Genomic DNA, 27,150 nt, shown 5'->3' on the forward strand with positions numbered 1-27,150 from the left:
CTGAGCTAACGGCAAGCTAAGTAGGTGCCCTTTCCTTTTGCCAGTCCCTGTGTAATACATGATAGATGGGCTCACATCCCCCTGGGATGGCATCACAGGACAGGGAAAGTGAGGAGCCAACCCCACCATGCCCTGCCCAGGCCAGGTCTCAGCGTCCCAAGCAGGAGATGTGTTGAAGAGGGAGCAAGACTGTGGATGAATGTGCTGGACACGGGTTGGGGATTGTGAAAGAGGCTGCTTGAATTGCAGATGTGGTGTGTAAGGCATGGCATTTAAGCACATGAATGGGGACAGGTCTTGTACAATGGTGGCAAGGAGAATGAGGCTAATCTATTTTAGCAGCAGCAGGGCTGGGGAAGCAGCTATTCCCAATTTAATTCTGCTGCCTCCAGCACTTCCCATTGCCCATAGTCCAAGTGGAAATGATTCAAGTGTGGCTAAACCTGCATCTTGGCCAAATTATGTTGTTTTAGTCTGCTTTTGTGTTGGAGAGGCAAGTTATGTAGGAACCAAAGGTAACAGCTTTTATTAGCTCATATTATTTTTCTCTCCCACTCTCTCCAAAGGAAAGAGTGTGCCTTTATGCTGAATTTTCAGTTGTTTCTCTCTTCAGATCTCACAGACTTCAGAGCCTTTCTTGCTCTATCAATCCCCTAACAGCATCATCTCCTCCCAGCCACAATAGCACTATTGTCACAGCAGCAGCACAGCAGCTGCGTGCTCTGGCTGAGGCCATGATCCTCCACTCCTGGAAGGAGCGTGTGTTTGTTAACCAGCCTGAGGAGGAACTTGCCCAGGCAGGAGGTGACAGCAGCAGTGGGCCTTGTATCTCTGCTGGGCACACAGGTCTGCAGGCAGCATCAGCCTGCGTTCATGCCTGTGTGTTACACAATGCCCAGCAGAGCGACCTCAATTTGCCACAGAAAAGAGCAATGACATCCCAAACAGATTTCTGCAGAATTTAGAGGGATGGTGAGCAGAAAAGGGTGTTTCTCTGACCCTTTATGACCTTTATGGCTGGATGTGTTTTGGATCTGTTGCTGGATGTGTTTTGTCCACAGAGATTGAGTGACCAGTCTGACCCTCTACTCAGTCACAAAGAAAAGAATAGGATGCATCCAAGGACTTTCCTGGGTTTCCATTTCTCTGCTCTTCTCTGGAAACAGCACAAATAGAAAGTGTTTTATTTGTTTGTTTGTTGTAACCATTGGCACAACATCATGTACATGGCTAGGATTGTTGAAAAGCATCTTATAAGGATCAGAGTAATACCGCACCACCCAGAACAACTGCAGATGTGCACCACATGTGAGGCTGCAAGGCACAGAGAGGGGCAGCAAAACTATAGGGGAGCCCAGGAAGCAGGAGGAAGGCTTGCTGTGACCGCTGCTCTGATGAGCAGGGGGACAGGTATGATGGAAAGCCACAAAGTGAGAAAATGTCCTCTCTCACAGTGATAAGACAGAGGCTTCAGCTAAGATGAGAAATGGACACAATCAGTTCAGGGAGAGAAAGATGAGGCGTGATGAACTCAACACAATGGAGACAACATGTAGGTGACCTCAGGAAATTAAAGCAGTAGCTGAGGAAAATAATAATAATAATAATAATAATAATAATAATAATAATAATAATAATAATAATAATAATCAGCTATTTCATCTTAGATGTAAAAGGGCTGAATTTGTACCTCAGAACAAGCAATGCAGCAGGGGACTGATGGGGATGCTATCATATGGGCTGAGTCTTTGTAGATATCCTTCCCATGTTCAGGGCCTTCCAGATATTGCCAATCCCCATATAATTTCTTTTACGTTTCCTCTTTCTTGTAAATGCAGGAAGCTAACTATAGGAAAGGAGAGTCCCAGACTGATTTCTGCCTATTATAGCTTATGGAAAGGTATCATAACATGGGTGTGTTATTATGGGAACATGACAAAACAAGGTGGAAGCAATGACCGCATACCAAATGTGCAGGACAGTAGAAGGTTCAGCAACAGGAGGTAAGGGCAGCAGATGCAGAGGTGCTTTGCCTTCAGGGGATGGGCATCCTGCTTTGTAAGAATTCCCACCAGGGCAGAGTAAAGGTTTGGGCATCCTGTGAGTCATGGCCTCACTAAATTCAGACACTTCTCCTGTCTGCCCAAGCCTCCTGTTCTTGTCTGTCTGGTCACAGAGAGTTTGTTGTAATCCTTTCCTGGTGCCATCCCAGTCAAAGCTCAGAAGGGGAGAAGAAAATAAAGGGAAAACTAAATTTACTCAAACCTCAAAAAGCTTGTTTTTTAACTTGGGTTTTCAACTTATTTGGCTCTGGGTTGGAGGAAATGCCTTTGATCCCTTTATCCAGGCTGGCTTGTCCATCTGCAGAGGGTGCCACTGGAGGCTGCAGCTCCCAGCTTCATCTCTGAAGCACTGGCTGGCCAGCAGCTACACACAGGTGTATATCCTCTCTCCCAAAATCTCTCTACAGATCAGACACTCTAAGCAGGCAGTGAGAAGTATATGCAAATACCAGAAGGTAGGGCTTTTTAGGGCTCTGAAGGGAACAGGACACTGATAATATTGTCTGTGTGCTTAATCCCTCCAAAATCCCCTGGTTGAAAGACAGCCGTGGCAGGTGTGTGCAGATGGGTGAGGGAGCACCACAGAGCGCTTAGATAGAAAATACCCGAGAAAGAAAAGAGCAATGGAAAGGATAGATCTGTGGTGAGGAAGGGAAAAGATAGCTTCAAGCACACTGATTTGTGCTTATTGCATGGCATAATTAGAGAGAAAAACAGCCAATGGCCCTGGCAGTCTTTTCTATAAGATATTTCACCCAAAAGGAGGCTAGGCCTAGGACAGCAAGCAGAGGTACATGCTCAAGCCTAAACCATTTTAGCTCTGCTAAAAAACATGACTGCTTGCTGTTTACCTGTATGTCCCTTTATAGAGGACTTATGCTAAGGTGGAAGTGGCAAAAGGCAGGATGGACAAAGAAGGGACAAGCAGGTGAGGCTGATACTCTGTCTCAACACTTTGACACTCACCTGCAGTAGGAAAATACATGGATTTCTCCAATAAGTGATGTTACCAACTCTGTGCAGGAGGAAATCACTGGGTGCTCCAGGTCTCACAGCTGCAGTGAGTGCAGGAATCACATCTCCCACTGTGGAGGAGAGCTCTGACAACTCTTGATGAGAAAGATTGTTTATTGCAACAGTCATTAAAAAGAACAGGGGAAGAAAGAGCTCTTTGAATTCAATGTTACAGGCAGAAACAAAGTAATTGTCCTTGTTTTCCAAGAACTGAGTGACTCAATAGAAAAGTTAAAGTGGTGGAAAACTATTTGTCCATTTATAGGGCTGTTCATTCATGCAGCGTGCAGGGACAGTCCCCAGAGAGCCTTGCCATGTCACCTTGGATTATGAAGGATATGAGCTTAGCTCCGCTGGATCAACAAGCAGGGCAAGAAATGGAAGTCTCAAACAGGTTTGCTGAAGGAGGAGAAAAATCTCTGCTCCCTGGTACATGCTGCTCCTCGAGTGGAGACACGGGACTAAGAAGTGATAATAGCACAGAGGAGGAACACAGGACAGTGAGCAGCAAAAAGAAATCCAAATCAATGGGACAGATTCTCCTCTGGGGCAGGCTGACTTGGGGGATGAAATTTGTCTTACAGCGCTTTGCTGAGGCTGTAGGTTTCTTTATGTATGCCCAGGTGGATCTGGGCTACGGGGCCAGCCTGCAAGAGGAGAGTGTTCGCTGCTGGAATAATGATGGCTTAAGAACATAAGTAGCTCTGCAGAAAGTACTCTTTTTGTAATGCTAATGGAAAGTACCATATATGTAAAGCCAGCCAGAATATTTTTGATTAAGCATTTTTATTGAAGTGCAGTGTTTTGCCAAAGTTGAAACGTTTCATGGAACCACTATTTATAACCAAGGGTTTCTTTTGGCAGGAAGATCTCTGAGAGGCAGTCTGGACCCTCCCATCAGGCCAGGAAATAAGCTCTAGTAGAAAAATAAAAATAAAAATAAAAATAAAAATAAAAATAAAAATAAAAATAAAAATAAAAATAAAAATAAAAATAAAAATAAAAAAAGTTCTCCATAAGCTTTTTCAGTTTGAAAAAAAATGTCCCTACACAGTTCTTTTATGGAGGAAAAAGCATTCACAGGACTTTTTCACCCCCCTCAAATAATAAAAAAAAATAAATAAAAATAAAATAAAAAAGTTACTTCTGAGGCATTGAAGGTGGCCTTAGAAGAGTATTCTCCACTTCCAGCTGCCTTTATGTACATTGGTCCATGTGCATCTTGAACCCAGCACTTCATATTCCTAGGACAGGCCATAGAGTAGCAGCAAAGCTCCAGCCCTCAGTAATTGCAATGCCTGTGAGGATAACTGAGGTGCAGTAAATGACGGGAATAAGAACCACATGTAGATATATGCAAGAGTAACAATTCCCAAAGAAAGATAACCTGCAGGACACATAAGAAAGTGAAATTTGGGGCTGAACTTGAGGACAGCCTTTGTTCACAGCTACCAGCCTTTTACAGCATCAGCAGTGAAGCACGCCCATCATAGCAGTGACACCAGGTCTCGAAAAATCTACTGCAGGTGCGACAGGAAGTTGTGTTGCTGCCTCCAGGCCCTTTTAACTATTCCTCAGTCTCATCTTCTGACACACTCTCACCTCGTCCTTCATCCTGACCATTTTTCCTTCTTGTTGTCTGTTTGCTCTGAAGTCCTCCTTTTGTTATGTATCTCTTTATTTCCCCTGAGTTTAACACAAACATTTAGAACAACCTTGAGCAACCAATACAGCAAATAGACGGGATGAGATTCATCAAAGGGGAAGTGTAATACCAGAGATGTGTTATACCCTGGTGTGCTTGCCATAACAGCACTGCTGTTCTTTGGATATTTTCTTAGAATGTCTGGACAACTCAAAGCATTGCAGTTTGCATTTCAGCATGAACATTTGAGGTTACTTTGGAGAAGAAAAACCTTTCTCCCTTATTTTATTACACAATAGTGTTCATTATTCCAAAGATCAAACAATCACAAAGGTTGTATGAGTATGCATTGTGTTGAGAGCCCATATATAAAGACAGACGCTTCCTTGCTGGTAACTACTCTCAAAACTTACATCTTAATAGCTTGGACCTTAAGTCTAACAGGCATGAATAAAATGAGTCCAGGTGTTGTTAGTATTGCATTTTGTTTAAGAGACATGACTTGCACTCTCTTCTTCAATCTTGTCACAAAGAATTTGTGCAACGTATGAGCAATGCAGGGACCAAGGGATGCAGTCATGGCAATGCATGTGCAGGATGGCTCTCTACTTGGAAATCAACCCCCTTCTACATGAGGAGACAGATTACACCATGGTAAATGATTGCTGCAGGAAGGCTGGGACCCAGGTGCTCCCAAGGACTGTCAAAGCCCACTTTCTAATGCCAGCAGCACAATTCTAGTAGATAGATAGATAGATCAATCGATTGATCTGAAAAGGAGAAAGGAAACTGCTTAATAACTGAGGTTAAGTTACATACTGCCTATATTTTAATGGGATTTGTCCCAGATTTTCCTTAGAGTACTTTTCTTCAAAAGATGACAAAAAATTCTTACTTACTACTAGGTGAAGCATACCATCAATATACACCCATGTACAGTAAGTGTCCAAATCCCTACCGGGAAAAGAGGATGGGAATAAATGCAAACAGTCCTGTTTGAAAATACTGTCCCCAGTATCTACTGAAATATCATACATGGAGATGCCACTTTGAGCAGAAGGAAATTAAGAGGTCCTACAAAAAGGGAATTCTACCTCCAGAGCCGGGGGCATCCCCCAGCACCCCACAAAAGGAGTCTGCCCTGTATTTTGGACACAGCCTTCACCACTGCTGGATTGTGCCTATGGGAGAGGTCCCCAGGAGATGCCCAGCACCACTGGAACCCACAGTGCTGACAGGCGGCTGCCCATCCTGCTTCTCTGTGCTCGCTCTCTGCAGAGCAAACACTTCAGACTGGTAAACCACAGCCTGCTCACAGTCCCTACACTAGTACTATCTCAACTATTTAGCTTATTTTTTTCTTTTTAATCCTCTTAACTATGTTCACTAATTCAGCTTTTAATCATAAGCCTATTTATGTAGATACATTTTTTTCATCAGCATTCCTCCACTAATATGAGTTCTCCAAAATACCTTCTTATTCTACTTAAATAACTCTCTTCATTCCTAATGACTTCTATCTTCCCTGCTTTAGTTCTTTACCATTATTACTATTAGTTCCAAAAAGAGTCTCTTGCCAGGTCCTTTCTAATAGCTCTTCTGCAATAAGCATCTCTGTAGGCTGAGCCCTTCAGCTTGAGAGAGACCACTGAAGACACTTCTACACAGGATCCAATTTGCTCCTGTCCAAGGCATTCCATTAAAAACATTATTGCTATTTGTGTGTACAGTAGCGGGGCCAACACAAATGATAAAATTCACTCTTGAAAAGCACTGGCCACTGTGCCAAGACAGGAAGGTGCAGCAGAGCACCTTGGGGTGCCTGAGGAAGCAGGGAGGCAAAGGCAATGGTGCAGCACAGGGAGAGGGTAAGGGGACTTCTGTGGCACTGTAATGATAAATAGTGAGGGCAGCATCACTGTACAGTTAAGATGTCAGAGAACAGAGGGGAGATCATGGAAAGCAACATAAAAACATTCATAATTCACACTTTGGGGTGGAATATTTGTATGTATCTTCATTAAAGCCAGCCCAAAATAGAGCATATTCCTTGAGACAACTTTCAAGAGAAAGAATGGATATTCATTTTTACGAAAAAACAGTCTTCAGGACATTTTCTGTTTCTAAAACAGTGCTTTTTATTTAAATTGAAGCATGTAATTTCAGTCATATTCCAATGGGAAAAAAATAATAATAATTTAAACATCTGTATTATTTTTCCTTTTTCATTGTTTTATCCCACTAAAAATGAGAGAAAAAAAAAAAAAAAAAAAAAAAAGAAAAAAGAAAAAGAAGGAAGGGGCATGACTAGTCACAAGACTCCAAACAGTACATCTTATTAGGTCCTAGGATTTCCCTTTTTACTGATAGGGAAACTGCCCATGTTCACCACAAGAACCTCAAGAGCCTGTGGAAGCCCAGGCCAAGCCTTTAGCGTCCAGAGAGCATCTGTGGACAGATGCTGAGCTGATGCCACAGAGAAGAGTCCTGCAGCAGCAGACCCTCTATGCCACCACTGTGTCTTATTACGCCGGAGCACAGCCACTTTCCAAACCACGGAGCTGGAACCACAGAATTCCCAGAAATGGCCGAGGTTGCCCCAAAATCACAATCCATAACATTCAGCTCAAGGAAGCTCTCTGAAAACCACCCCTGGATCCCAGTCCTATGGCACAGGTCTCTGCCTAATACCAGCTGACCCCTCTGTTGCCCAGCATTAGGACACGATGCACAGCAGTGGTGCCTGAAAAATATGGGAGCAGGAGAATCCTGGCAGCACATCCAGCAGCTGCCATGGAGCCATGCTGCATGGAGGACATGGGCACAGCAGCTTCTGTCTCAGAAACACTGCAGGATTCTGCTGCTGGAAAATGTCAGTGATACCAAAAGGTAATTGTACAAAATCTGAGGAGACCAACAATATCAACATTTTTTTTAATCCCAATCAGGAATTTTGTTTTTCAAAAGTAAAATTAAATTACTCAGTCAGTTTTATTAATTATTATGAAATTCTGCTTAGCCTGTTCTGCTGTCAGAGAGAAATATTTCTCAGGAAAATAAACACGGGAAGAGGTACAGGTGAAAAAAATAAATAGCATGTTTCTAGTGGAGTCTTTAACAAACCATCACCACTGTGTATCACTGCAGACAAGGGGCCTGCTGCTGACACAGAGGCATTTCAAATGAGACACAAATCCCACGTTTTCTTACTTCTTTAGTATCACTAAAGGCACTTTTCCATGAAGAATATTATTTGCACAAGTTTTCCATGCAGCAAGTTACATTATTTCCAAGCTAAGTTGCCCAGCCAGTTCACTGGATAATCTGTTCTTCTTTGCTTGGACTATTGAGCAGCATTTGCTAGACAATTGTGATTCAATTACTTAATTTGTGATTATATCTGATTTGGGTTAATCGTGCAGCACTTGTAGGACAGGCTGCTAGAAAGGACAGGGTATACACAACTTGCATAGCCAAGGAGGTGCCTGATATGGTCTTTCTCTCTGTGTACACAGTTTGTTGGGAGACCTTCAAGAAATAAAACAAACTGCTGAAATGGCAGATATTTATTATTCTCTGAATGTGTTTTGTATTCTAACGAGATCAGAGCCTGTTTTGTTTGCTGAATTGATCCTTCATATTCACCCAGTGCAATTAGGCTACCATTTGTTTCACTTATGCACCACCAGCACTCCGAAATACGAGTGCAAATAAATTCTAACCCTCCAGTGGATTACAATTTGTTGTGGCATGTATTTTAAGACAGAATCACATCCAAGAGCAAGAAAACCATACGACTTTCCTTTAAGTTGATCCGGTAGAAGCAGACATAGTTAAGCCTTAAGCTCTGGTGCTAAATCTCCATCATCCCTGGGTTTGAAGTGGTCATCTGCACCACTACAAAAGAACATGAAGTGCTACTAAATTGTCCTCTTTAACTGGTGAGGAAACCCTCTCCTTTCCAAAGCCAGATTGCTAATGCCAATTTGAACAAAGACATAAACCTACCAGACTAGAGGAGTCACTCATGCGTCCATCCACTATCGTTTCCCATCAGCTTCCCACTCAGTAAATCCCCAGAAATAGCACAGTTCTTTCCCAGAGCAGCACTGAGAAGTGGGACAAGAATCCCACCTGGCTAACTCCTCCAGCAGACCAAGTTATTAAATTCTGGTTGTATGATGCCATTGCTGCAGGCTGGAAAATAGTCTCTAGTTTTATTGTCAGCTTGCTGGTGGCTGTGGAATTGATTGAATGCATCAAGGTTTTCTTGAGATGGAAAGGCAGGACTAACTGTACAAGTACACACCAATTTTTCCATGCTTAACACCTCTTCTAAGAGAAGGGTTGATTGTTTCTGCACATATTTTGCAATGGAGCTGTAGAGGGAGGGCACCTCCAGTGCATCCTAGAGTAAATAATTACAGTGCTTGACAGAAACGTCCTGGCCCTTGTATATGTGCAAGTCACCCTTTGCATACACAGAAAGCCTGACATACCCTGAGATCATAGGTATCCTAAGCAAGATATTTTGTGTGTGTGTGTGTGTGCATTTCAATCTAAAGTTCAAGGTTTCAATAAAGTTTATTAAAAAGAGGAAGCTTACACTGCAACTGCCTGCATCAGCTACTCGCAGGTAGGTGATGTCAAGCAACAAAATTCATGTGAAAACAGGCTCTGCTAACCACAGGGAAAACAGAGGTTTATTCTGAATTTGTGAGTGGGTATTATATTGACCCAGGAGTATAATAGAGGTCATTGATGGGTGCCCATCACCCACTCTGTGTCACTGCTGAAACCTCCCATGAGGCTTTGTAGGCAACATCAGTGCTTCCTTCCCCCAGCCAATGAGATGGGCAGCCAGATCCTCAAGAAGGCAAGGAGGCACATCCCACTCTCCTGCAACGAGACCCCCAGCCCTTGCAGAGATTTGTTTTGAGGCTTCTCTTCGCTTTTCCACTTCTCAGGCAGTGTTTAATGGAAAATAAAAAGAGAAAAAAAAAAAAGAAAAAAAAAAAAAAAAAAAGATCCACTTCGTTGCTTTTCAATTAGATAAAAACTCCCATTAGTGATGCAATTAAGGCACCGATTTCAAGACTGTTGCTTAACAGCCTCCTTGACATTTCACAGAGCTCATTTGTTTTGCTTTGTTTTTTCCTTTTCACAAAAACAGATGCAAAAAATGATTCACTCACAGAAATGCAGACAAAGCAGAAAGACTCAAAAGAGTGGGAGCAGGGCAAGGCAAACACTCTGCAAGAGTGAAGAAGGAAAAAAGAGAGGAAAAAAGTATTGCTTATGCTGTCCTGTAGGATAAGCCCTATGTAGGAGGAATAGGACAGAGCAGAGGAAAACAGAGTTCTCCTGTGATCCTAAAGGGCTGGTAGTTGCTGGATAATAGCAGAGGTGCTGAACTTGCAAAATACAATAGCATAGAATAGGGCAGAAACTTTGCTCAGTAAAACTTTCCATTGCATTTCTTAATTAGATTAAAAAGTTAAACAGGATGAAAATGCATCAAAGCGGGTGATATTTGGTCTTAAACTATATATATATTCAAAGAAAAATACTGTAATTCCATTTGAAATAACATTTTTAAAAAATACAAAACACTGGTCTTTGCAGTTGAATAAACATCTCTAATCACAATAAATATATATATATATATCATGTTTTATGAAAAAAATTTGAAAACCAAATTGAATCTGAGGCTTGAAAGATGAGATGTCTTGAAAAATACTTACAAATCACTCTCCACTGAGATGCAGAGGAGGGACAGGAGGGCAGAGCCTACCTGAACAGCAGTACCACAGAGGTGAAGTGAAGCAAGCTCATTGCTCTGTGGCATACAGCACTTAATGCAACAGGGATCAAGAAGCATGCCCCTTACTGCTCAGGCATACCAGGCTTTTTACATGTTTATGCTGCTCTTGCACCCCCATCTTTCTGATTGTCGTTATCTCCTGCTTTTCTTCTTCATGCAGATGTTTGAAAAGCATTTATTCTTGTCATTCAGAAGGAATTATTTTGCATAAACTATAGTTGAGAGCTGATACTTGCATCCCTCTGGGGAAAAAAAGGAGAAGAGCCAGGGTTCAGCACCTGCTGCCTTTGAACTTCTCTGGCATTTAAGCTCAATCAGGCCAAAAAGCAGCAAACACAAAAATCCTATTCTGAAAATATTTTTTTTTTAGAGTCATAGACCAGCGTGGCTAGAGCAGTTGACGAATATAACACACAGCCACCTAGACACAGATCTGTAAGATGGACAAGCAGCTCTCATCCACTTCATGACCTATGGTCCAGGAGCTATGAGGAAAAATGTATTTGTGTGCCAGGAATAACATTCTCCTCTTGGTTTTGCCACTCATCCTTGCTGGTTCTGTGCATGAAATTCCTACCCCAGAAATACTAACATCCGCTGCCATCAAAACCCTTCTTAAAAGTATTCACACTTTTGCAAATCCTGGATGGGCCCCAACCCACCTCCAATGCTGAGACTTCAAACCCCAGTGCAGCTCTGGTTCATCTCTCGCTCTGGTTAACATCTCAGTGCAAAAGAGCCATTGAATCTGAGCTCAGCTCGATGTGGCAAACCTGGTGAGCAGCCTAAGGAAGGAAACAGCCAACGTGCTCTACTCACTGCCTTATTCATTGTCCGTCACTGCAGGCAGATAGTGCTCCAGTGCTGCTGTTAGTAGTTTCCTGGGTGATCTATAACAGACTTGCACCTTCCCTCTCTTTCTACTCCAATCATGCAGCATTCTGATATCCTTCTCTGATTACCAGAAATAGCTGCTCACAGAAAAAGGTCCCCAAATCCCCAGGTGATGGGAGTGGGTGAAGTACTGTGCAGCTGGAAGCATTTCTCTCTTAACTTTTGTGCCCTTCCTGACCAGCAGTGCTAGGAATGCTACAGGTGGGACAAGAAAACAAGCAAACAAACAAACAAAAAACACCCTCTTTGGAAACAGGAAACTCCTTTGCAAACACATCACCTCCCAGAGAGGGGCTGCAGTAACACAAGGACCTGAGTGAGGCTGCTACATTTCTTTGCATTTGCAGCCTGTTCCTCTGATTTCTCCCACCTCTTTTCCACCTGCAGGAGCTTGCTCCCCTCCTTGTGTTGGCACACAAAGCCCTAATCAGCAGCCACTGCCATCCTCCTCCATCACCCCAGGAGAGAGGCTGAGGGGAGCTGTGGGAACAGTAACTGGAGGCATTCCCACCCCGTGGCCCTTTTATACACATGTGTAGCTGAAAGGACTGATGGACTTCTCAAGTGCAGTGCAGTACGTTTGCTGAATGCTTTGCCTGAGGGGTCTTGCCAAGCTTCAGTCTATCTGGCTGACTAAATCCAGATTAAAGATGCATGGCCCTGCCAACTGCTGCTTTTCAATTTAGATGCTCACACTGTATTCTTATTTATTTATTTTTAGAATATTGATTTTTTCAGGAGGCAAAGCAAGGGATGTAGGAAAAAGTGATAAGTCCAACAGTCAGCGGTGTTAGACTTTTAAGGGGCTAAGGAGATTTGTTTCTTAAATACAACTGCCAAACACACCAGTTTATCTAAGCTACAGCATCCTGAGCCTGCTCTCACTCAAAGTCAGTAATAAAGTGTCTTTGACTTTGTTGGGAGCAAGAGTGGGGCATGAAGGAGCTGCCAATGAGGGACACCCTGGCAGTAGTGGGAGTGAATTATCCAAGTGCTTGGCTGTTACTTTTCTGGGGTTCTTTCTGGCAAATGTCGTGTCAGTATGGTATCCCCATTAGCTCCTCTGAAATGAAAAATCAGTGTGGATTTGTTGCAGATGTGTGCCTGGTGGTGGGAGGTAACCCTGCATGTACCCAGGGCTGCCCTCCACAGCAATGCAGGCAGCAGACCCAGTGTTATCAGCACAACCCCAGCCACACAGCATGAGCTGGGGACACCTGGGTCAGTTTGGAGGGGTCCCAAGGTGGCAGGACAAGGAGTGATATGATTAAAGTAGTCCAGTTCTTTTGACATGTAGAAGATAACAAGATAAAGAGCACCATTTTACCAATCCCAACAAGCAGCACTATTTTACTTACACCTTTTCTAGCACTAATTGTACAATTACTTCCTTAATCCATCAAGAGCAAAAGAAAAAGTACTTACATTTAGCAGACAGTTTGAATCAAGGTTGTGGGTCTTTTTTCCTTTAAACCTTTAAAACTATATTTGCTTGAAGTGCTTCAAATGTTTTATTGCTCGTACTACAGTACATAACAAAGTAATTGTGTAATTAAGAGATAATGTCAATGCAATAGAACATTGTTGACAAGATAATAGCCTCCTGCTGCTATAGAAAAGCCATGGCAATGCTAAAGAGTATGCAGGAAAAATATACATAGAGAAAATTAGATGGGATTGTTTGTTTTTAAACCAAACTGGCAAGCTCTGATTGGCCCAGCTGTAGTTTAGTATAGGTTGGACTCCCTCTACAGCAAAGTGCTAGTTTGTTCAAAAGAGGGCTCAGATCTTGTTCAGCAAGAGGGTGAATACATCAGAGAAGTGAAAGGAATCCACCCTGGGGTCTGATCTCCCAGGAAAAGCTATAGCAGAAGCATTAGCAGAGAGACAACGCCTGAAGCTCCTGGAAGGTATCTCCCTTTGCTATCCTGTTGCGGCTCTGTGAGACTGGAGACCACTGGATTATTTGGCCCCACATCTTTCATGCACCTGCAAGGAAACAAGGACAGAAAACACCTAAACTTCAGTTGGATTGCATCCTAGTCTCATCTAGCCTTGGGAGTGAACACTGAACCTTGGGCTTAGAAGTTCACTGCCTCCTGTTTGCTAGTTCAACATGTGAACACATGATCCTATAGATACCTAGGGGTGAAGGAGAGAGGGGTTTGGATACAGAGGGTACACAAAGTGACTTGGGAAGGAATATTATATCAGGGAGTACTAAACAGGGCCATTTAATGCACAGTACTCTTGGCAAGGTTGCACCAGCACATCACTACCAGCCACATGACTTCCAGCATTCATCTTTTATGTAACAGGACCATTTTCTTCCCTTTTTTTAAAAATTTTAATATATACTTTTAATATATATATATATATATACTTTGTGTACCCAGACACAAATAGAGTAGCTCTTTGAGTTGTGTCTGGGTACAAGAAGATTAAAAAAAAAAAAAAATCACACTCAATGAATTAAAAGATGGTAACGTTACAAGCTCGGAGATAACAATAAAAAGAGTTCTGTACAAGCTTGCTTCAGTTCTCTGTGGGCAAAGCATGTGGCATGGTCTTTAATTTCATGCCCACAAATGCCACCTCCAATCACCCTCACCACTTGGAGTGCACAGAGGATCTGCTCCCTGTAGAAGTGGCTGCTCAGTAGTTCATTTCATCTTCATTTTTCTATGTACAGCCCCAGGCCTTATTTATGTACACTCTGAAGACCTAGTCTGAATACAACATTAATCATGAGTTCTTTACAGCATTCATTGCTGTAGCATCTGAGTGGTTTGTAAAAACTGGTTAATTGATATATGCAACAAATCTTGAGAAAATAAGTGGTATTGTTACTTCCAATTGGATTTGGCTAACTGATAGACTGAGAAATTACCTCTGAAATGTCCACCAGTTCTGTATGTTTCATATGTAATGCCTGATTTGGTAGGGGACACCAGGTTTTGTAGTACTTTAATTGCTTCGGAGTCCAGTTGCTGATTTCTTTCTTGTATTTTGAAAAGCATACTCCACAGCTGTCATAGTGTGCATGCAGGATATGGAAAACACAGCAACAGTCTGCCTGGGATCACACAAGAGCCTTGTGTCTGCAGCACAGACAGCATCCAGTTCATTCTTCCAGGCATTACACTGACTACCCATGATGATCCTGCCCACCATCTCCTGCAGTTCCCTATGACACTTGCTGTGAACTTTTCCTTCCAGCTTCTGCAGCAGAGAAAGATGGAGCTCATGTAAGCTGTATTTTGCTTTAGCTGAAGAGGCACTCAAACCCCTGCCCCCCTGATTATCCAAATCAGGCACATTTTGGGGAAATATAGCAATTTCTTCTTTGTTTTATGTATCAGGGCATGAGAAGGGATGGATGTACAACCAAGTCTTTCCCTAATCTGCATTCTAGGCACAAAGTTTATACCCAGACTCGCAGATTCAGAGGCCATCTGAGGAAATATACCCAAGGGAACCCCACAAGGCAGGCCTAATCACACTCACTGATGAAGTAGAAATCCAACTGAAAATCACAGCAGGCCAGCCTACAATCCATCCTAATGCACAGATGGACCAAATTAAGATTGTAAATCACAGCAACCCTGAATCATTAGGGTATTTTGTCCATAATATTCTTAAGTCTTCATAGGAACTAGGGACATAACTCAGACTCAGGCAGAGTAAATCATGGCAGCTAGAGCCAGAAGACCTCAACCAGGCTTGGGAAAGTGCAGCTGACTAGGCCAGTGATGATCGGCTGCCAGAGAAGACATGCAGGAGCTTACTGAAAGGACAGGTGATCCCAGCTGTCATCAGTGTCCTACGGGGACATCTGTGTGTCTTGAATGTGAGTTATTCCTGCATGCAGACCAGGCCCAGCAAGCAAATGTGGTTCTTTCCAGAGCAGGGAGCAGCAGACAGTGAAGACAGGCACAGTAGCTGTGTCCAATCTCCCTGCACAAGTCCAATGCAGACCTCATCCAGGGTGAGGAGCATGTGGCTTGGCAGACCACAAGTAATAGCAGCAGTCAGACATGCACTGGCCTCTCCTTATATCACCTTCCACTGCAGACCAGTGTCTCTGTAGTCCTTGATGGGAGACACCTCTGTTTATTACTATCTGCCTGATTTTAACTTCCTTCACTTTATAGCACCACCAGTGCCTATATCATAAGCTGTGTGCATCTAGATAACCTGTCCTCGATGACTGCATTGAATTCTTATTAGAACAACGCAAGAGGTTCATTAGTCTGACTTCCTCCTTGGCACACACTGACTCCTGCAGTTTGGCTCCTAATTAAAGAGAGCAAATGCCTCTCACTCCAGCAAATGACTGAACCTCTTCCATTCCCAACAGTTCACAAAAAGGAGGTGCTGATATTTGTGACCAAGGAAAGATATATGCAGAGTGTTCATGGGATCACAAAAAAAAAAAAAAAAAAAAAAAAGTATGAAAACAAAATTAGCATACAGAAAAAAAATATATAGTGTTTTTAACTTTTTTATTTTTTCACTTTTCTTCACTTTTTAAATAATTGTCAAAGTTACATTGTTTTTTGATTGCTAAAGTGCAGCAGGTCTTCCAGTAGATAAAGAGATTGTAAATAAAGCTGAGCTGGCTTTTCTGCCAAATCCTGCTACGTGAAACACCCACATGTTCAAACTGTAAAAGGATCATCATAAAGCCTGTCCAGATTTCAAAGGTGATTTCATTTCCTTTGTTTTCTTTTCCTTAAGAAACTTATTGCTCTAAATCAGCAGTTCTTGAGTTTCTTAGGTCAGGTCTTCCTACCTTAGCTCTATTATCAGTTTATCATTTTCCCACTTTAAAACATTTTACAATCTCTATAAATATAAACTGGGCAGCTGTCTAACACCCAGGCTGTGCCATTCAAGTACCTTTATGACAATAGGCAAAGCCCAAGCACAAAGAGACCAGCAATGCAGTCACAAAGAGCTTCAAGCACAAGGCAGAGCACAAGATGGGAATCCCACAGTATCTGGGGATGGGAGTAGGTGGCACTCACACCAGCTACATCCCTACTTGATGATGGATATCCCCCATCGCTGTCTCGAGCTGAAGGTCCCATGAACATCCCCTTGAGTGCTGCAGTTTTTTCCAGGGGCCTGCTCAGCACGCAATGGGATGCCCAAAGTCTGGCACCACACCTCTGCCACCATCCCTTGCTCACAGTTGAGGTAGTATGGGAGGACAAGAAACTTAACATCAAAGGTGCTGCAGTCAGTGTTCTTACCGGACAGCCAAGGTACAGTTCCACTTAACCAAAGAGGAAAATCTATTCTAAATGTAGATTGCACTCAGGACTACCTCTGTTAATAAATGTCATCATTCTGTTGTTATGGATGGTACTTCCTGCTTCATTATTTCATATTTAGATTGGATTTGTAGAAGGTCTATTAAAGCAGTAATGAATTAAGTGCCAGTTCAGCTTAACTCCAAAGAGTAGGCTGTAGCAGGATTTAATCATATATTTAAGGGCTCTATTAAGTAGGGATGTCCATAACTGCACACCTAAGTTAGTGTTGAATCAGGAACATAATCACATTTTTTAAGGATATAATAATTATTGCCTTAGAAGTGGAAAAGACCTTCAGATTATAAATTAACTAACCTTGGAACTGACAGATTCATTGCCCAGCCTTTGTATCTGTTTACGGGTTTACAATTTTGCTCGTGTCTGTCAGAATACAGACTTTAAAAGATGTGCACTTCAGGGACAGAAAGCTCCTCCTGAAGAAACCTTCTTAACAAGGACATTTGTGGGGGTTGCAGCAACATGCAATGAAAGGTGAGGACATGAAACACTGACAGTAACTCACTCAGGAGGCGAGCCAGTGAGAGGAACTTCTGATTTGTGTGGCAGCAGCTCAGTGACACACAGCTATGCTGACAACATCTTTGCAAAGGCGGTTAGGGGATGTTAGATCAGCACATTGCCTTGGGCTTCTCAGATGCTTTGGAGATGTTCTTCCCCAGTTGTTCACAATTCTTTTTCCCACTGAAAACTTTGGGGGAAGTTCACTGGCAGTTGGTCCAGACACCATTTCAAAGATAATAATGTTTTTGTTTATTAACCCACTGGCCACAGACAACTAGACTACTTTGTGTCCTACAATCATAAACCTGCTTAGGAAGAACTAGCAAATATAACCCAAGCGTCCAAGTTAGACTATGTCATACATTTCTGCAGTTACCAGTTATTCAGTGTAACTTAAAACAAGACAGCAGGGGGAATATCCAGTGGGTGAGCAATACTTTCCTCCCACATCAGCTGCCATTTTATGATGTGTGAGACTTTTCCTGTGGCGGAGATGCATCTCAAGGCAGGGGTTTTCAGTTTGATACGCTATTAGTCAAGCCATGTGTCATGGCCAGCGTAATCATGTTTGTTTGATAAATTTGAAGACTACGTGCAGTGGGCTCCATCAGCTCCAAATGAGTCAAGAACTTTGGTGGGTTTAGTAATTAACCTTGGGAATTGTTCCAGTCACTCACACATACACACTTGGACATGAGTAGACACATAGCCAACAGTGGCTAAATATGTAAGCAGGGATTTTTTGAAGCATGCAATTTACTCAGTTATAACCTTATACTCAAGGGGAATGTCTTAGACTTATTTAGCTGTGTGTGTTATTAACCTCTCCAGACCTCTCCGTAGTCACTCAGGAAGACAGTGCCTCTGCAGACCTTGACTATCATCTTTCAGCTCTATCTCTGTTTCCATCATGAAACTTTCCAGGACAGATTAAGGCAGCAATGTGTGCAAACACCCACTCCACAAGCCGTGTTTGTGTCTTGCACAAGCAGGCACAGAATCTGCCAAGACACTTCCATCAGACATTTTAGCGCTTCCATCAGATCTCTCATACAAACTGGATGCCTGGGGCTGTCCATTTCTTCCAGTCAAATTTATCATACTTCTCCCTGACTAAACAAAGGGTTAATACTGTTACCCTTTGCAACCAGCTCAATTAGTAAACTAGCTTGCATAGCACAAGGTTGTGCTTGTATCAATAACAGTGCAAGAATTAAGAAAAAAAAAATAGCAACCATCTGTTACTACCCCGTAGCTCCAATCTTCTTAATCTTAAAAGTGGATCTTCCCACGAGGCGATCAATATTCTATAGGCAAATGCTGTCTTATGTAATAAGCCACCATGGCTTTTATGGATTATTTCACTCAGCTCAAGCAGAGGCCCAAATTATCACTACTTTCTGGTTGCCTGACTATTTCTTTCAATGAAAACTGGAGAAATGGAGAAGATGTCATTAACCAACACAGGATAACATGAACTAAATAGAAGTTTATTTTGCACATCTAAACGCCTCTTGAGATTTGCACTTATGCCACAACACTACTTGTATTTTGATCAATATCACCTCTTGACACTGAAGTCACTGCAAATGTGTCATTTATGTTACTCAGAGCAAAAGGAGGCTCTGTCTTTTCATTTATACATAAACCACTGAGACAGTTCGATCTTCTTGCTCACTTTTCTTGCAACATAATACACACTGATATGTATATTTCACTTTCAATGTTCTCTGAATTGCATCTTTCGCTGTTTCATTACGGAGGCCTTGATTTGATAAACATGTCGATTGCTATGGCAACCCCACCAACCTGGCTCTGCCTGAGGCCACAGTGAAAACACTTCCCCTCTTCTTTCAGATCTGACATGTGGAAACCCAGGCTAATGTTCCCATTCAATTTCAGGAGATTATTTCCTCATTATAGGTGGCTTCTTTAGGCTGTCAAGCATCTGTTACCTAAAAGCTTGATGCTTTCCAACTAGAAACAAGGCAGGGGTCCAGGGAGGAGCTGGGATCATCTGCAGTCACGACAGAGACTGAAGAGGAATGAAATATTTTGACAGCACACACTGGAAACAGAGAAGAAAATGTCATGAGGCCAATCACCAGAGAAAGAACAGGGATTGGTTTTGCCACTTTTCATAAAACCAGTGTTTTACTTCATGCTCCAGCTCCTGGAGTCCAGAGATGGATCTTTTTTGTTGTTCTTCTTCTAGTCTGCCTAGCTCTCATAGTTGCTGAGATGTGAAAATATGGCCCTCGGTATACACATACTGCTCAATAAGCAGTCCCCAAACTATTAAATATCCCCAAAATAGATAAGATTTTTTAGCAGTAAATAAAAATAATGATTTTAGGGTTTGGATTTTTTTCTTAAAATTTGGAGCCACCCTGGAGAGCTAGAGCTGACAGTCCTCACACAGTATTCTGTAGGTGAAGAGCCAAGAGGAGGTCTGTAGACCTCACTGACAAGGAGGCTACCCAGGGCCAGCTTCAATTTTGACAATTAGCACAGTGTTGGATCTCCATAGTTCCCTTCAAATAATGTTTTCTTGTCAGGCTGCTACAGGATCCTGACTGCATGCATTTTACTTATCTGCAGACATACCAGAGATAATTCAGGACACATGCAGGTACCAAATCTACTTCAACCCTACATGTTTTTCTACTGCTTCATTTGGAGGCTTTAAAATTCACAAGGTCCCAAAGGGAATGTTGTTACTGCCCAGCATGGTTTCCTCTAAGACAACACACAAGCACAGCCTGGATGTGATGATGGGATTGCTGGGTACCAGTAATTTCTGTTTGGTATAGATCTTTTTAAAGAAATTTCTTCTCTGTTTATTCTCTCTTATTTTTCTACTGCTTCTGTGCTTCTGGAATCCAATAGGGACTGGAAATACTAAAATGCCACAAGAAAAGCTGTTCTTCTTGTATTTTCTGGCTAGATTTGAAAAAGGAAGCTCTGTATATCTCATGAGAAAGTCTGTTTTGGTTCCACTGCTGTTGGCTTGGTGTTATAGACATGGGAGCAGAGCCAAGTAAACAATTCACAACAAATAAATCATACAATGAATGTTGCCATTTCTGGGCTTATGAATTGTCCAGGGGCAGATTGGAAAACTCTCAGATGTACCTGCTATTCACAGTCATCCACGAACTTTTTTGGTGAATAATTAGCAGTTGGCAGCTCTTTCCAGTTGTAAGCAGTGCACCGTTAAATTCACAATTTGCAACTCATGCCCTAACTTCCATAATCACATACAAAAGTAGGGCAAGGGTGGGCAGGAGGAGATGCTAAGGAGGGCAGAGCATGTTTTGAAGCTAAATTCATAAAGTTTATACAGCATTTTGGAGGTATGCAATAAAAACTGTTCAGAAGCATTAGGAAATACCACTGTGAGCAATAATCATTTTTGTAAACAAAGTAAAACTCATTTTGCCTGCATGGTTGCTCTGATTTCTCTGAAGGTACTATCTTAGTGTCTAATGCCAGGGTCTCCAACACTAATCCATGAGCCATGACCCTCTGATATAAAGGGTTTATTCCACTGCCATTAAGATAACAATACTCACAGTTTTGTTTTCCTGGCATCAAGTCATTCAACAAAGACACATATGGCCACGGTAAGCTCATGGCATGACTCCGGTGGTCTCTAAGGTCACCTGCAAACCTGCAAGTAGGGAGATGAGCTTACTAATTACTCCATCCAGTCCTGTGCATAAGCCCGCCTCCCCTCTGTCCTAGAAGCCACAGCTAAACCATACTTCACCCCTTATATCACACATTTTTATTCTGTCCAAAGCCACTTGAAAAGCAGTACAGGGAAGGCACATCAGCCAACCCCCATCACTTCTTCCCTCGCACCACTAATGAGAATTAGTAAATTGACCCAATCATCCTGCAGCCTGGTTTTGATTTTCTGATTAACGGAGTGATTAGCTGATGCTTAAACAGCAATAAACTGCCTTATCACCCTTTCCTCCCAGTTCCTACAGTTCCACTCTATTGTATGATTTTCATTTGGTTTCCTCCTTCCATCCTTCCCCCATTTAACATCGAGCTGCATCACTGATCCAAGAATAAACCCAAATAAGTATTTTTCTTCCTAATCTTCAGTGAATTCTTGACTAGCCAATCAGGCCAGCAGGTATGTGTAAATAAGTTTAAAGATGGCACAGAATCTTTGAATACATAGATTTCATGGAGTTAATCCCTCATTTCATGAACAAAATTTTAAAGGTTTTGCATGCTCATAAGAAAACTTTTTTTTTTACATCCCCATACCACTCATTTCTAGGCAGTCCTAACACAGTTCAAAAGCTTTTCACAAAATAGAGGCAGCACAAGCAGCACCGGTGAAATTATCTCCTCCTTATCCTCTGTGCAACATATTGCTTTTGTAATAGCAATCAGAGGCAATAAGAGGATCATCTCTCTTCAACGATCCAGGCTCTGTATGATTGCAGGAAGCAGTTTCTATCCAGAAATGTGACAGAGAAATCCAAAGCTAGAAAGAGACACAGCAACTAAGGGAAATAGGAAATGCCGGTGCCAAGAAGGTGATAAAAGCTCTTGGAATCTCAATGCACTCAACTTGCCTTGCCACAACACATGCAGCATGGCAGAAGCAGTTCTTAGTGACAAGCCAATTGATTCTCAGTCTTCCCAGAAAGCCTACCACTAGGACTCACACTTAGGGAAGTATTTACATGAACCAATTCAGCTGATTAATCCATTTAGACCCCCTAAAGAGACCACAGAGAGACAGAGGCTTCTCCATTGGGCAGTGCAGAGCCTTCTAACACAAAAGGTCCCTAGGGAGATTAGCAGACAAATTAATCCCTTATAGTAGGTGTGGCCCTAATGATGTGAGCATCCTCCCTCTTGCCCCCAGTGTATAATTCTGTGGTGCAGTTTGCTGCCTGAATTTCTCTCTTATCCTTCCTATCCCTTACAGTTCTGAGAAGCAAAGAAGTTGTCAGATTGGGCTAAATCTGAATGGATGACCTTCAAGGTGAAAGCCTTTGTTCACTTCTATTAATCAGGCCCTCGAACCCTCCACTATTATGGACAAAGATCCTTTTCCATGGTCACGGCTTACAAACCCTCATTTACAAAATGACTCTCACAAAAAGCCTGCCGGAAGGTTCAATAAAGAAATCTGTCATAGCCCGGCTTCTGGGCCACGGCACATGGAATACAAAATCAGATTCATTAGTTCCCCAGCCTTTTCCAGGTTCCCCACTATTCTCTTTAACAGGAAAAATTATGACACTATTATGTAAAAAATGTTTTAAAAATCAATGTTGATTAATAAAAGTAATTTCAAGAAGCTGTACCAAAGAGTATTCAATTTTAAATTCATTTCCCCTGCTTAATTGTCTGAGAATATCTGAGTGATGGTATAGGAATATGAATGTGTTGCTTATTCAGTCCTGGATGAGCCTGTCTTCTCTGATGGCAAAAGCCCCTCCCTGGTCACCAACCCACCTCCAGTTTACAGCTGGTTCAGGGCATCTGACAGGGATGATAAGAATTTGTTGATCCTGTTTTACTTGCAGACAGCTTTAAAACTCACTTTTTAGGTGAAGCTCTAGATATAGGTATAGTTTTAAAACATCCCATGAGAAACAAATGAATAAGCACACCTGATAACTTAGGAAATTATAGTTACCCTTAAAGGGTAACTCTTATCTTTAAAACCCTTAAAATCAAGCAACAAAAAACAGGCATGGGCCATTTATTACGAAGAGACCAATCTATCAGTGAGTTTCCTATAAAAAAATCTCCAGCCCTTCCCTAGTACTACGGCAGGTTCTTGTACATGGTCCTTCTGAATGACACTGATAGCCCTCAAGCACTGCCAAGGATCACTGTACCAGCTACAGCAATTATTTCCATAGAAAAGAAATGCTGTGGAAATACTCAGTACCTTTATTAGATTTTGAGGATATTAAAAAAAAAAAAATGAGAGAGAGAGGTATCAACATGAGATCTATGCACAACACTCATGTACAAAGCACCATCAAGATCCTCAGTGTTGAAACCATCCAGAAGGAGTCTCCAAATGTGGACACTGGAGCCCAACATCAAAGTTTTGGAGTTTCTGTCCAAAGATTCAGCTGCTTTTTACTCTAGTGTGTTATAGATTTGGTAACATTTGGACTCAGAAGTGCATTCAAAGTCTAGGTCATTCTGGCACAGTTTTATCTCCAGAAATAACTTCTAAAACCTCTTTTTTTTTTTTTTCTTTTTCTTTTTCTTTTTTTCAAGAAAAGCTTTAAAATGCTCTACTGTCATTGATACACAGGGGCAATTTCACCAGCTGAACGATACCCCTTCAGGAAGGAATGTGTTAGCTGTTTAACGGTACATCAGAACAGTACAAGAATATAAGATAGGAAGGGAAAAATCAGGGAGGAAGCAGAGAGAAGGAAAAAAAAAAAAAAGCTTTCTGGGGAATAAGGATATGTAGCAAAAGACCTGAACTTCAGTCTAGAGTTATCCTAGAGTTTGTCATTTTCCTCTCTAGTGCTAAAGTTTTCCTCTGTAAAATAAATACAACAGTATTATTTGTTCATATTTGCACAATAATGTGAGATCTACAGAAGAGTCATGGCTCTAAGTGTGAAGTCTTAGTATGATCAAAATCAGCTAAGATAATGATGGTGAAATGGTTTGCATCTTTTTGTGAAATGTGTTTTAATATATACATGATCCATTGCAGGTGGTACCATCTCCTTAGGGCAAAGCTATAGACTAACATCTGTTATATTTTTCTAAACAGAAATTTGATCAAGATAATAAGTCTACCAAGATAAATACAGTTTCAGCAGAGTTCATGATCACTTGTCTTCAGGAATGGGTCTTATTTCTGAGGTCTGTTCAGTGATGGCCAAATCTATACACCACATGGAAAAGAAAAACAACAAAATCTGCAGTCCTTAAGTTCTCTCTGCAGCTAAAGGTTTCCTGTGTCATTTGGGATCATGCCTGGCCCCTTAGTCTAGCTACAGTGTGAAGCACTGTGTCTACAGAAATATGATCACATTTCCTGTGCAACAGCACATCCCTTAGCGTGGCACTTCGTCCCTAAGTAATGGGTGAAATGTTGCTTTCAGCAGAGGCAGGCAGCTTTTCCTTGGATTGGAAAATGATGCTCCAGGTTCTGTTATCAACAGCTTTCTGTCATCTGTATGGGGAGTGAGGGGAGGAGACAAAACACTCTGGAAATAAAAAGCTCTGCTGTACTCTAGTTATCACTCTTAGCTCTTCTCTTCAGATGAGAAATGACTTGAGTGGTTCCCCTTGCCATTTTAATAGGGAATACAGAAGACAGACAACACCTAAAGGAGTCAGTACAATGCAGCATGGGACCAGAGGAGAAGGAAAAGGAGGGTTCAAAGGTTACGTGTGATTGTCAGTGGCATGATGGGGGTCACATTTGTGATGAACAAGGTGCCACCCTAGCCACACTGTTATGATTGCCCATGCATGTGTGCACTCTTAACTTTAAATGAGAGGCAGCTCATTCCCTGTGGTAAGAGGGGCACACCCTTCTGCACACACAAAAGGAAGATATCCTATACATAGGCAGCCGCTATGAAGTTGCTGACATACAGCAAGACGTAAGGTGTTTGTATGTCCCTACCCTTAATCTCCGGTGTTCAAAAGCAAAAGCAATGATTTGCTTTGCAATCTGTATCCTTCGTAAGGCTATACAATAGCCCCTTTAAAATTTCCATATGGGAAACTGAATGTGTAAACCCTTTGGTTTTATGCAGCATCCTTGACCCTCAGAATAATGAGATGCTAAACAGAGAAACAAAAGCTGAGCAGGAGGAAACATGGGTTCAAAGGAGAGATGAAAGTGCCTGAGAGGGAGGAGGCTACCCAGTGATGAATACCATGTACATGGTATTTTTCTCAGCTGTAGATAAATTCAAGGACAGAACAGGTGAAGGCATGGCCAGGATCAAAGGATAAGGGGAAAGCAGGAACACAAATAGGTGGCAGTGTTTAGAGAGAAAACTGAATTCAGGCAATGCAGCTGGGCCTCTTCAGCAGCAATTATCTAATCAGAACATATTCTGGAAAAAAAAAAAAAAAAAAAAAAAAAAGATATGTTTTTTTGTTTGTTTCATTTTCTTACTTTTTTTTTTCCAGCTCCCACTAGTCAGTCTTACCCCCATTCCTGTGCAAGAAAGCAGAGCTCTCCAGTCTCCGCCACCCAGCTGCACGTGGGAGGCTGCCGCAGAGCAGTCATGGCTCGAGAGCACTCCCAGACGACATTATCTGCACCACACCTCCACTTCTGTGCTTGCTGAAAGGAAGAGACAGACAACTATGGAGCTAAACATTTGTGGAAAAATGATCGCTACTGCATTGACAAATTTCAGAAGGGACTGTTTTAATGGGCTCTTGTATTCTTTATTTACAGATGAGAAACAGTGAGACAAAGACTGGCAGTTCTCTGGGACTTCTGCAAATGTGCATAAATCACAAAGCACTGAATGTATTTCTGGATTGTTTTAGTCTGTTTCTTTTCCAAGAGTCCGGTGGTACTGAGGTTCCTAGGTATAATTGCATGCCCTGAACCTCTGGTCATTGTTTGCAGTGAACAAATGTGTTAATAATAATAACAGCAGCAGGAAAAGCAGTATACCTGAAGTGACATGGCTTGCACCAGAGCAGTAGCTCAGGTTTTGCCTAGATTCAGAAGACTTTCACAGGTGCAAATTGCAGTGATGTGGCTGCACCAGACAAAAACCTCAACAAAGATACCCTGCAGAGTTGCAGAAAGAGGATTGCATTCAGTGTGTCTCAAACAATAATTTAATAGTCCAAGTTGCCGGAGTTTTTGCCCCCATCATATGCCAGTTTTGTTCATTCATGCAATCTGTTCCCCATGTTTATATACATGGATATAAGAGATCTTAGCAGAGGGGTATACCTCTTACAACACCCTGTAAAGCTTAATCAAATCAAGCTAGGCCTTGGGACAGTGACAGATGTCCTAGTGGTTCAGATTGCAGCAAGAAAGAGCCTAAAACCATGAGACAACATAGCTTTCAGTCATTCATAATATTCAGAAGTTTCCAATTAAGATTTCCAGGCCCATTTTCTGCCTATGGGTGGCACTTCTATTTTATTCTTCACTAGAACTCCCTGAATAAATTATTCAGCAGTTTTTGAGGCTGAAGAAAAAATGGACAGTCCCTAATACATAGAAAAAGCACGAACTACAACATTAAAGAGAATTATACTGAAAATTAACTACTAATATGAATCACTCCTTTTGGGTGCAGAACAATTTTGAATCCAAAAGAAGTAAGAGCTTGAACTTTGAGATATTTTGCAAACACTAGAACCAGAAAGAAAACACCCTGATCACCCAGTCCAGCCTTCCACATTACAGGGCTTTCCTGATTCATTTGTTTGGTCTGGTCTTTAAAAAAACACCCAATCTGTATTGCGGTAGTGACGGAAGCACAAGCCTTTCCCATAGCATGTGGTATTTGTGCTTTACAGCTCTTGCTGGGAGAAATGTTTGCTCCATTTTCACATCAAACCTTTGGAGGTCCCAACCTCAGTGCCATGGGGTGCCTCCTGCTGAAGGCTCTGAGGAAAACTTGCTAAGGAATGTACCCTTATCTGCTGGATCACACACCAGTGGACAAGGGCAGGCAACAAACAATAAAAGCTATGAATGTGTGGTTTTCACTAAAGATAAATTTACTTCCAGGAGCACTCAAATCCCATTCTTACTGTAGCAGTGTCAGTGTTTTGCAGTCCTGGACAAATGCTTGCAGAAACATTACTGAAGATCAGTATGTTAAGTCTCCCCCCATTTTGTGCTGAAGA

General features: G+C 42.0%; 1 long non-coding RNA gene across 1 annotated transcript; it reads right to left on the reverse strand.

The window, feature by feature from the left end:
* Positions 1–18,754: 18,754 nt before the first annotated feature.
* LOC311434252 lies at positions 18,755–25,612 on the reverse strand. Its single transcript, XR_014691341.1, has 3 exons — positions 25,473–25,612; positions 20,859–20,956; positions 18,755–19,351 (listed from the first exon to the last, which is right to left on the reverse strand). It is a non-coding gene; the product is annotated as an uncharacterized lncRNA (long non-coding RNA).
* Positions 25,613–27,150: the final 1,538 nt, after the last annotated feature.

This window comes from Aythya ferina (assembly GCF_964211825.1).
Source record: "Aythya ferina genome assembly, chromosome: 3".
NCBI lineage: Eukaryota > Metazoa > Chordata > Aves > Anseriformes > Anatidae > Aythya > Aythya ferina.